Source organism: Triticum aestivum, chromosome 3D (genome assembly GCF_018294505.1).
Source record: "Triticum aestivum cultivar Chinese Spring chromosome 3D, IWGSC CS RefSeq v2.1, whole genome shotgun sequence".
Taxonomy (NCBI): Eukaryota; Viridiplantae; Streptophyta; class Magnoliopsida; order Poales; family Poaceae; genus Triticum; species Triticum aestivum.
The window spans coordinates 323,135,208-323,147,518 of NC_057802.1; positions in this window are offsets into that span (position 1 = coordinate 323,135,208).

The following is a 12,311-nucleotide window of genomic DNA, read 5'->3' on the forward strand; positions in this document are numbered from 1 at the left end:
TTTTGGCCCATATGAGGCCCTTAGTAAACCTCGGCCCATTAACGGCCCGTGGTAAAACTAGCCCGTAATGAACAGTGTATCACTTTATACCCATTAACGGCCCATTATTTCGTTGGGCCGTTTCCAGCCCATGTTATCTTTCGGCCTTCTCAGGGCCCATTTATTCTTGGGCTCATTTCCAGCATTCGTTTACTTTTGGCCCGTTACTATCATTTTCTGCTTGTGTGCCAAATACAGCCCGTGGTTACAGTTGGCCCGTTTGTGGCCCGTTAATACGTTGGGCCGTTTTCATAGCGTCATCAAATACGGCCTATTAATGACGGCCCGTTATGGTTGGCCCATGAACGGACAATTTCAACTCTAGCCCATTTACGGCCATAATGTGGTCTGTTATTGGCCCATGTTTGGCCAACCGATCATACGGCCCATAGAAGGCCCATTGATGATACGGCCCGTAGAAGGCCCATTGTGTCTACGCCCCGTAGAAGGCCATTGTTTCTACGACCCTTAGAAGGCCCATTGTTTCTACGGCCCTTAGAAGGCCCATTGTTTCTACAGCCCAAAGGAGGCCCATGTTAACTATAGTGAATATGTAGCCCATTGTTAATGTGGCCTAGTTTTAAAAAATAGGTTATTCCAGCCACTAGCAAACCGCGGAAAAAGAACTACACTGAAATAAATAAACAAGACAACAGAAATAAATAAGCAAGCAACTTACGCTAGGCTATCACGGCTATTACACATATTACATCCACTGGGCATCAAAGTTCGCCACAAGTGCAAATATAGGGAACAAAGCAGCATATAAACGCCGCAGCAAAACAAGTCCAGAACTGAAACCACTTCAGAAAAGCTCAAGAAACAATATCCTGGGTACCCATAATGCTGGCAAGATGCTTAGCAAGCTTATTAACTTTCTCTTGTCTGGCGCTTAAATCCTCCAACACTTGTTGTTGCACCAGAAAGTATGCATCTGAATTCTGCAAGGACTTCCTCGGTCCTTCGGCTTCCTGTCGCATAACATCTCATCGATGTCTTTCAACTTGAAGTTGGGACTCAAGAAGCCGAACTGATTCAGCCAGTGAGTTCGAAGAGCTGGTGCCAGCAGTAGTAGCCAGTAACTCGAACACTACATCAAGACAGGACTTTGGGGTTGTCTCAGTGTCTTCAGTACAGTTTTTATCAGCTTTCTTGGAGAACAACAGGGATGTCTCACTATCTTGAACCTGATCTGCATTACTTCCTTTACCATTGCATAACGGGGTACTCTTCTCCAATATTTTATCCGCGTTCTAAAGGAGAAACAAACAAACACATCACAGGTTTACAATGTAGTATATGAAACTCATTTTGGTAAACCAGTTCAGTAGTAAGGTGGACATGATAACAACATGAAACAAACATATATCTATGTAGTATGGTCACTGTATGGTCTATATCATTCTAGTTTATGTTGCCAAATCAAGATAGATACGGTTCGAATCATATCTATTTAAGACAAAGCAGCATAGACAGAATATAAGTGTGGGAAACTACACAGCAATAACAACACTTGTAATGTGCATGGCATGAGAACATAACTGTTTATTCAATTGAAACTGAAATCAACATAGAGCAAGTTACAATAGCAAACACGTTAAAGAAACAGGTTTAAAACATACCTGTTGCGCCATTGGAGTTTCAATTGCATCCTTCAAATTTGAAATTAGTTGGTATGAGTAAATACAGTGATGCAAGAGCAAAGTAGTATGAACCATAGCTACGGACCTGACCTGAGAACAATTCTTCTTTTTTAAGCGTTGACTTGGGGTTCGGAGTGGTGGTGCTCGTGCTTTGGGCACTACAGTTGCCTTACTAACTGCTCGTGTTTGAGTGCTCTGTGGTGGAGGCGGTGTTGTGTCAATGGGAACTGGGTTACTATCTGCTGGGGTTGGGGTTAGAAGGGGTGTAGCTGGTTCTCTGTCCAACTGGGTAGGGGTACAATCTGCGTGAGTCTGGGTTATGTGTGGTGGGGCTGGTTCTTGGGCAAGTACAACCGTGGTTCTATCTTCGTCGACAGGTAGCACGATCTTTTCTGAAGACCGTGTTTTTACTCCCACAGATACTGCCATCACCCCCTCCAATTGAAATGGCTGATAAACAAGAAATGTAATTGAATATACAGACATTGTAAGATAGACAGGTGCAATGGATAGTAGGGAAGAAAACAGGGCATGAAATAATTCACATTTATGTTGTCTAACCAAACAGAATAGCAGGACATAATTTCAAATATATGATGGCTAATTAAACAGGATAGCATGACACAATTTCACATGTATGATGGCTAACTAAACAGGATAGAATGACATACTTCAAAATATGATGACTATGTAAACATGATGACATGATATAACTATACGATGTGTCTATTAAAGTGGTTGGCATGCCATAAATCACAAACATGCCGTCGATGGAAACATGATGGCATGATATAATTCACGGATAGAATGACATAATTCAAAATATGATGACTATGTGAACAGGATGAGATGATATAACTACATTATGTCTTTAGAAAATGGGTTGGCATGCCATAATTCAGATACATGCTGTCTATGTAAACATCATGGCATGATATAATTCAAATATATGATTTATATACTAAGGAAGTGAGCAGAGGGCAACCGCATATATGATGTGTCAACTAAGGAGATGGCATTCAATATCGTGTATATGATGTAAAAACTAAGCATTGCAATACAACATATGCATGATATGAGTAATATAACCCTGCCAAGTTTGAGCATACACCTCAGGGGGATAATAGGACTGGTCATCTGCCTCTGAATCCTCCTCTGAAGAGCTATCTGTAACCAGCAAGATATCTGCTTCAGCAGGTAGCATTGTCTGCTCTAAAGACCTTGTTTTCACTCCAGATTTCTCCATCACCAATTCAAATGGCTGATGCACAGGAAGAGTAGTTGAATATACAAACATTGTCGACAAAAGCAATGAGAAATACAAAAAAAGGACGCCATGATATAATTCACATATATGACGCTTGGCTAAACAGCATGGCATTGCATAATTCACGTATATAATGCCTTGCAACAAGACAGCATTGCATAATTCACATATATAATGTCTTGCAACAAGATGGCATTGCATAATTCACATATATGGTAATTAGACACTAAGCAGGTGGCATTCACACAAAGCATGTCTAAACTAAGCAAATGACATAGCAATGCAAGATACAATACGTACGATATGAGCAACATAACCCTGCCAAGTTAGAGCATGCACCTCGGGGGGGGGGGAATAGGACTGGTCATCTATCTCTGAATCCTCCTCTGAGGAGCTATCTGTAACCAGCAAGACATGCGCTTCGTCAGATAGCATTGTCTGCTCTAAAGACCTTGTTTCCACTCCAGATTTTTCCATGACCATGTCGAATGGCTGATGCACAGGAAGAGTAATTGAATGTACTAAAATTGTTGACAAATTTAACACGTAATAAAAAAAGATGTCATGATATAATTCACATATAAGATGACTGGCTAACCAGGGTGGCATTGCAAAATTCACATATATGATGCCTAGCTAAACAAGATGGAATTGCATCATTCACATAAACGATGAATAAACTAAACAGATGGCATTCACATAAAGCATGTCTAAACTAAGCATTTGACATATTTGATGTATAAAGTAAGCTATGGAAGGCACCATATGCATGATATAACCAACATCAGCATGCCAAGTTAGAGCGAAGACCTCATGGGGTAAATAGGAGTGGTCTTCTGCTTCTGAATCCCCCTTCAGAACAGTTGTCTTCCTCTTGATTACGATCCGAAATGGGTGGAGGGGGGTTGCCTTTGCGCCCACCATGGAGCGACGTTTGCATGAAATTTTATTGCCACGCAAGGCTCGTCTCTTTTGCTCTACATGTTCAGTTCCATTGTGTACAATAACTGACATGCATAGGAATAAAACAGAGTGAGATTATGTAAGGAGTGCATGCACAAATCCAGAGTGATGGTAGCAAACTGTGGATAGACCCAAAACCAATGATAACAGGCAGATAATAGCTTTAGTTAAAAAATACAGATAATGGCTCCTTTAATGTTTGTTTGCACCCAACATGAAACTCATAGTAGACACCCAGATTAACCAGATAGTAGACAGATAGTACTGATTGCTGCCCCAATATGTACCCCACAACCATTTAAAAACTCAAGTTTCAGCATAAGTTTGGACCTGAGTCGGAGTCTAATAGGTGAACACGACGATAAAGTAGCATCTCATCATATTAAGCGATGCATAACGTAAGCAGACACGGAAGAGTGCGACCTCTCTTGCAGACCCATGTAGTCCTCAAGGTCATCTGCTCAGTTGATGATGGTAATGCAGTTGTCGTGGCTGCCGGCGGCGGGGAAGAAGATCTGAGGCGGCAAAAGACAGTCTGGAGAGCGGATCCCTGCTGTGGTGAATGATACGTCTCCAACGTATCTATAATTTATGAAGTATTCATGCTATTATATTATCTGTTTTGGATGTTTATGGGCTTTATTAAACACTTTTTATATTATTTTTGGGACTAACCTATTAACCCAGAGCCCAGTGTCAGTTTTTGTTTTCCCCTTGTTTCAGTGTTTCGCAGAAAAGGAATATCAAATGGAGTCCAAACGGAATGAAACCTTCGGAAAACTTATTTTTGGAAAGAAAGCAATACAGGAGACTTGGAGTACATGTCAGGGGATCAACAAGGAGAGCACGAGGCAGGGGGCGCGCCCTCCACCCTCGTGGGCCCCTCGTGGCTCCCCTTATCGACTTCTTTTGCCTATATATATCCATCTACCGTAAAACCAGCGGGGAACAGAATAGATCAGGAGTTCTGCTGCCGCAAGCCTGTGTAGCCACCAAAAACCAATCGGGACCCTGTTCCGGCACCCTGTCGGAGGGGGGATCCCTCACCGGTGGCCATCTTCATCATCCCGGCGCTCTCCATGACGAGGAGGGAGTAGTTCACCCTCAGGGCTGAGGGTATGTACCAGTAGCTATGTGTTTGATCTCTCTCTCTCTCGTGTTCTTGAGGTGATACGATCTTGATGTATCCCGAGGTTTGCTATTATAGTTGGATCTTATGATGTTTCTCCCCCTCTACTCTCTTGTAATGGATTGAGTTTTCCCTTTGAAGTTATTCTATCGGATTGAGTCTTTAAGGATTTGAGAACACTTGATGTATGTCATGCATGTGCTTATCTGTGGTGACAATGGGATATTCACGTGATCTACTTGATGTATGTTTTGGTGATCAACTTGCGGGTTCAGTGACCTTGTGAACTTATGCATAGGGGTTGGCACATGTTTTCGTCTTGACTCTCCGGTAGAAACTTTGGGGCACTCTTTGAAGTTCTTTGTGTTGGTTGAATAGATGAATCTGAGATTGTGTGATGCATATCGTATAATCATACCCACGGATACTTGAGGTGACATTGGAGTATCTAGGTGACATTAGGGTTTTGGTTGATATGTGTCTTAAGGTGTTATTCTAGTATGAACTCTTGAATAGATAGATCCGAAAGAATAACTTTGAGGTAGTTTCGTACCCTACAATAATCTCTTCGTTTGTTCTCTGCTATTAGTGACTTTGGAGTGACTCTTTGTTGCATGTTAAGGGATAGTTATATGATCCAATTATGTTATTATTGTTGAGAGAACTTGCACTAGTGAAAGTATGAACCCTAGGCCTTGTTTCCTAGCATTGCAATACCGTTTTCGCTCACTTTTATCAATAGTTACCTTGCTGTTTTTATATTTTCAGATTACAAAAACCTTTATCTACCATCCATATTGCACTTGTATCACCATCTCTTCGCCGAACTAGTGCACCTATACAATTTACCATTGTATTGGGTGTGTTGGGGACACAAGAGACTCTTTGTTATTTGGTTGCAGGGTTGCTTCCGAGAGACCATCTTCATCCTTTGCCTCCCACAGATTGATAAACCTTAGGTCATCCACTTGAGGGAAATTTTCTACTGTTCTACAAACCTCTGCACTTGGAGGCCCAACAACGTCTACAAGAAGAAGGTTGTGTAGTAGACATCAAGCTCTTTTCTGGCGCCGTTGTCGGGGAGGTGAGTGAAGGTATATCTTTAGATCTTGCAATCGAATCTTTTAGTTTCTTGTTTTATCACTAGTTTATTCTATAAAAGAAAACTACAAAAAAATGGAATTGAGTTTGCCTCATACGCTTCATCTTTTTAATAGCTTTCGTGAGAATGATGGGAAGGAAAAATGTGCTCAATTGCTAGAGGAAGAATGCATTAGAATGTTTGGCACTAAATATTTGAATGATGAGCATGATTGCAATGTTGTTAGTATGAATTCCTTGAATATCCATGATGCTAATGATATGCAAAGCCACAAGCTTGGGGAAGCTATGTTTGATGAAGATGATATTTTTTGTCCCCCAAGTTTTGATGAGCAAATTTATTATGATGATAGCATGCCTCCTATTTATGATGATTATATTGATGAAAGTGGGTTTGGAAGAGTGTCAACTTTAGGAAGTAATGATCCCACTATTTTGGAGGGTGTTGAATCTTATTGTGACAATTATGAAAGTGGATTTGGAGAGGTCATGACTTTATTTAGTAATGAATCCACTATTTCGGAAGAGTTTCCAATTGATTATGAGAACAAAGTTGCTATCTATGATGATTATTGTGATGACTTGTATTCTATTAAGAATAATGATAACCATGAAACTTGTCATCATGATTTTAGTTTTCAATTGGATTATGCCTCACATGATAATTATTTTGTTGAGTTTGCTCCCACTACTATTCATGAGAAGAAAATTGCTTATGTGGAGAGTAATAAAAATTCTATGCTTGTAGATCATGAAAAGAATGCTTTAGATGCTGGTTATATTGTTGAATTCATTCATAATGCTACTGAAAATTATTATGAGGGAGTAATATATCCTTGTAGGAATTGCAATAATATCAAGTTTCCTCACTATGTGCTTAAAGTTTTGAAGTTATGCTTGTTTTGCCTTCCTATGCTAGTTGATTATTGTTCCCATAAGTTGTTTGCTCACAAAATCCCTATGCATAGGAAGTGGGTTAGACTTAAATGTGCTTGTCATGTTCTTCATGATGCTCTCTTTATGTTTCAATTCTTATCTTTTATGCGAGCATCATTGAAATCATCATGCCTAGCTAGGGGCATTAAACATTAGCGTTTGTTGGGAGGCAACCCAATTTTATCTTAGTTTCTTGCTTTTTGGTTATGTTTAGGAATAAATAATCTATCTAGCCTCTGGTTAGATGTGGTTTTATGTTTTAATTAGTGTTGGTGCCAAGTAAGACCTATAGGATCTTCTTGGATTATAGTTATTTGATCTTGCTGAAAATTCCAGAAACTTTCTGTTCACGAAAACAATTGTTAAAAATCACCAGAACGTGATAAAATACTGATTCCAATTGCAGCAGATCAATAAACAAATTATCTAGATCGTAATATTTTGGTAGAATTTTTTGAGTTCCAGAAGTTTGCGTTAGTTACAGATTACTACAGACTGTTCTGTTTTTGACAGATTCAGTTTTTCGTGTGTTGTTTGCTTATTTTGATGAATCTATGGCTAGTAAAATAGTTTATAAACCATAGATAAGTTGGAATACAGTAGATTTAACACCAATACAAATAAAGAATGAGTTCATTACAGTACCTTGAAGTGGTGTTTTGTTTTCTTTCGCTAACGGAGCTCACGAATTTTCTGTTAAGTTTTGTGTTGTGAAGTTTTCAAGTTTTGGGTAAAGATTCGATGGACTATGGAATAAGGAGTGGCAAGAGCCTAAGCTTGGGGATGCCCAAGGCACCCCATGGTAATATTCAAGGACAACCAAGAGCCTAAGCTTGGGGATGCCCCGGATGGCATCCCCTCTTTCGTCTTCGTTCATCGGTAACTTTACTTGGAGCTATATTTTTATTCACCACATTATATGTGTTTTGCTTGGAGCGTCATTTTATTTTCTTTAGCTTTGCTTGCTGTTTGAATAAAATACCAAGATCTGAAATTCTTAAATGAGAGAGAGTCTTCACATAGCTACATAATTATTTAACTACTCATTGATCTTCACTCATATCTTTTTGGAGTAGTTTGTCATTTACTCATGTGCTTCACTTATATCCTATGAGTAAATCGTTGAATGATTTGAATGTCATAAACCTGAAATTATATATATTTCATATGCCTTTCCCATGGGGAGTAATGACTTCACATATAAGAAGTAGAGGTGGTAAATTTATTGAAGGTTAGCAAACTTTGTATTAATCACTTGAACAATTCATGAAAGAATATTGAAGGAAGAGAGATTTCACATATAATACAATCTTGGACATCTTCTATGATTGTGAGCCCCATTAATTATTTTCAAACCTGAGCAAATTAGTTGAAGTTGGACAAGGAAGACAACATAATGAGTTATGCTTTGGTATATTTGTATAGAAGTTATATTGTTATGGATCCTCTAACATGTGGTGCTTGCTATTTAGAATCCTAGCCAAAATATATGTACTAAGCGGGAATACTGCTTGTGCATCCAAAATCCTTGAACCAAGTTTCTTCCATGAGTGTCCATCATATCTACCTATATGCGGTATTTACCTGCCGTTCCAAGTAAATTTGCATGTGCCAAACTCTAAACCTTCAAATAATAATCTGTTTTGTATGCCCGAATTGCTCATGTAGCGACTAAGGGCTAGCAGTATCTTCCATGCTAGGTGGGTTATTCTCACGATGAGTGGACTCCGCTCATCATTCATGAGAAAATGGATGGTAACTGGGATGCCCAGTCCTATGATCAAAAGATCAAAAACAAATTCGCAAATAATTTAAACAAAACTCCCCCAGGATTGTTGAAAGTTGGACGGCACCCGTTGTTTCGGACAAGCCGTGGAGTGTGATCGTTGGTGGAGGGGGAGTAAAATCTTTACCTTTCTGCGTGGGAACCGCCTATGATGTATGTAGTATGGAAGATATTGGGAACTATTGGTCGTTATGTTGACAATGAAAGCATACCTCTCAAAATTATTTTCATCTCTGTTTTTGCTTTGAGCTCTGGCACCTCTGCAAATCCCAGCTTCCCTCTGCGAAGGGCCTATCTTTTACTTTTATGCAAGAGTCAGTAGTATTCCTTCTCATTCCAACCTACTCTTTAGTTGGCAAGCATCATGTGATGGAAAGATCTAAGCATATATGGCCATTCAAATATTTGAGCATGAATTATTACTGTTGACATTACCCTTGAGGTAAAAGGTTGGGAGGCGAAACATTAAGCCCCTATCTTTCTCTGTGTTCGATGAATACTATTTGTTCTAAAAATATGCTTTGAGTGGTAGCAATCATGGAAGACTAAATGATAGTTGAGTATGTGAAGTTTGCTGAATCAAAGCTCTAACATAGACTCTTCCAGAAAATAAGATGAATTGTAATTGTTTGATGACTAATAACACGGTTTGTTAGTTTTCAAGAAAGTTTATGATCTATACTTTAACATGTGAATGGTTTGTTACTTGATCATGAAAAGTTCTATGAGTTGAGCTACTGTTATGACATAGAATGATGCTAGAAAAGGTGATTGAAATTATCATTGATCAAACTTATGCACCTGCTAGCATTCACACTTCATAAATTCTTTCTTTTATCATTTACCAACTCGAGGACGAGCAGGAATTAAGCTTGGGGATGCTGATACGTCTCCAATGTATCTATAATTTATGAAGTATTCATGCTATTATATAATCTGTTTTGGATGTTTATGGGCTTTATTAAACACTTTTTATATTAGTTTTGGGAGTAACCTATTAACCCAGAGCCCAGTGCCAGTTTCTGTTTTTTCCTTGTTTCAGTGTTTCGCAGAAAAGGAATATCAAACGGAGTCCAAACGGAATGAAACCTTCGGAAAAGTTATTTTTGGAAAGAAAGCAATACAGGAGACTTGGAGTGCACGTCAGGGGATCAACGAGGAGAGCACGAGGCAGGGAGCGCGCCCACCCCCTGGGCGCGCCCTCCACCCTCGTGGGCCCCTCATGGCTCCCCTTACCGACTTCTTTTGCCTATATATATCCATATACCCTAAAACCATCGGGGAACAGAATAGATCGGGAGTTCCACCACCGCAAGCCTCTGTAGCCACCAAAAACCAATCGGGACCTTGTTCCGGCACCCTGTCGGAGGGGGATCCCTCACCGGTGGCCATCTTCATCATCCCGGCACTCTCCATGACGAGGAGGGAGTAGTTCACCCTCGGGGCTGAGGGTATGTACCAGTAGCTATGTGTTTGATCTCTCTCTCTCTCTCTCGTGTTCTTGAGGTGATACGATCTTGATGTATTGCGAGCTTTGCTATTATAGTTGGATCTTATGATGTTTCTCCCCCTCTATTCTCTTGTAATGGATTGAGTTTTCCCTTTGAAGTTATCTTATCAGATTGAGTCTTTAAGGATTTGAGAACACTTGATGTATGTCTTGCATGTGCTTATCTGTGGTGACAATGCGATATTCACGTGATCTACTTGATGTATGTTCTGGTGATCAACTTGCGGGTTCAGTGACCTTGTGAACTTATGCATAGGGGTTGGCACACATTTTCGTCTTGACTCTCCGGTAGAAACTTTGGGGCACTCTTTGAAGTTCTTTGTGTTGGTTGAATAGATGAATCTGAGATTGTGTGATGCATATCGTATAATCATACCCACGGATACTTGAGGTGACATTGGAGTATCTAGGTGACATTAGGGTTTTGGTTGATATGTGTCTTAAGGTGTTATTCTAGTACGAACTCTTGAATAGATCGATCCGAAAGAATAACTTTGAGGTGGTTTCGTACCCTACAATAATCTCTTCGTTTGTTCTCCGCTATTAGTGACTTTGGAGTGACTCTTTGTTGCATGTTGAGGGATAGTTATATGATCCAATTATGTTATTATTGTTGAGAGAACTTGCACTAGTGAAAGTATGAACCCTAGGCCTTGTTTCCTAGCATTGCAATACCGTTTTCGCTCACTTTTATCAATAGTTACCTTGCTGTTTTTATATTTTCAGATTACAAAAACCTTTATCTACCATCCATATTGCACTTGTATCACCATCTCTTCGCCGAACTAGTGCACCTATACAATTTACCATTGTATTGGGTGTGTTGGGGACACAAGAGACTCTTTGTTATTTTGTTGCAGGGTTGCTTGAGAGAGACCATCTTCATCCTACGCCTCCCATGGATTGATAAACCTTAGGTCATCCACTTGAGGGAAATTTGCTACTGTTCTATAAACCTCTGCACTTGGAGGCCCAACAACATCTACAAGAAGAAGGTGATGTAGTAGACATCAGTGAACCCTTCCGTCGTTGGAGCAGCTGAGCTGGGGTGGAACACAGCACCGCAGGAGCAGGACAAACCACCCAAGGTTTTCTTTGACACATATCTATACCAGAAGTAATTGTGTAAGGGCTTGTTTGAATTTGAGGATTCTAACAATGCAGGGATAGGAAATAGACAGGAAGAGGATAGGAATGCACGTGCAAAACGGAGAATTTAAAAACACAGGATTTCTGTAAATCTGGGTGTTTGGTTCACGAGAATTGGAAGATAACAGGATGCAAAGAAGCATGGTGAGATTAAGTCAAACCACAAGAAGTGTACAACCTCTTTGGCGAAGCCATGTCGATCTCAGCGTGATTGGGTTGGCCGGTGAGGATGCTCCGACTGACTTGGCTGTCGGAGGAGGGGAAGAAGATCTTAGGCGTCTGGAGATGGAGCCCGAGGTACTGCTCCGCTGTGATGGAGGGTTTCGTCGTTGGAGCAGCTCTGGTGAGTTGTACGACGCCGAGGCTGATGCAGGACAAGAGAGACAACGTTAACCTGAGTGGAATTCTAATAGCATCTCCAATAAATGACGTAAAATACATAACCACAAAGTGCTAGATGTATACATCAGCCGCTCATCTCTGAACTTAACTGTCAAAACTGAATTTAACTATCGAAACTGAACTTAACTGTCGAAACTGAATTTTGCTGTCAAACTGAATTTTACTGTCGAAACTGAACGCACTAGAGGTGAGGCTACACGTCAGTCGACTGACTTTTTCATCTCTGGTCAGTCGATTTTGCAGCCGTTGGATACGAAATCAAGGGCCTGCAGTTTATCTTCAACCTCCACCCCCTGAGCCGCCAGCCACCACCGGCCAAACAGCCGCCCCCCGCCGCCCGCGGCCGGCGGTGCGCCGCCCCGCCTGCCCCGAAAACACTCCCCACC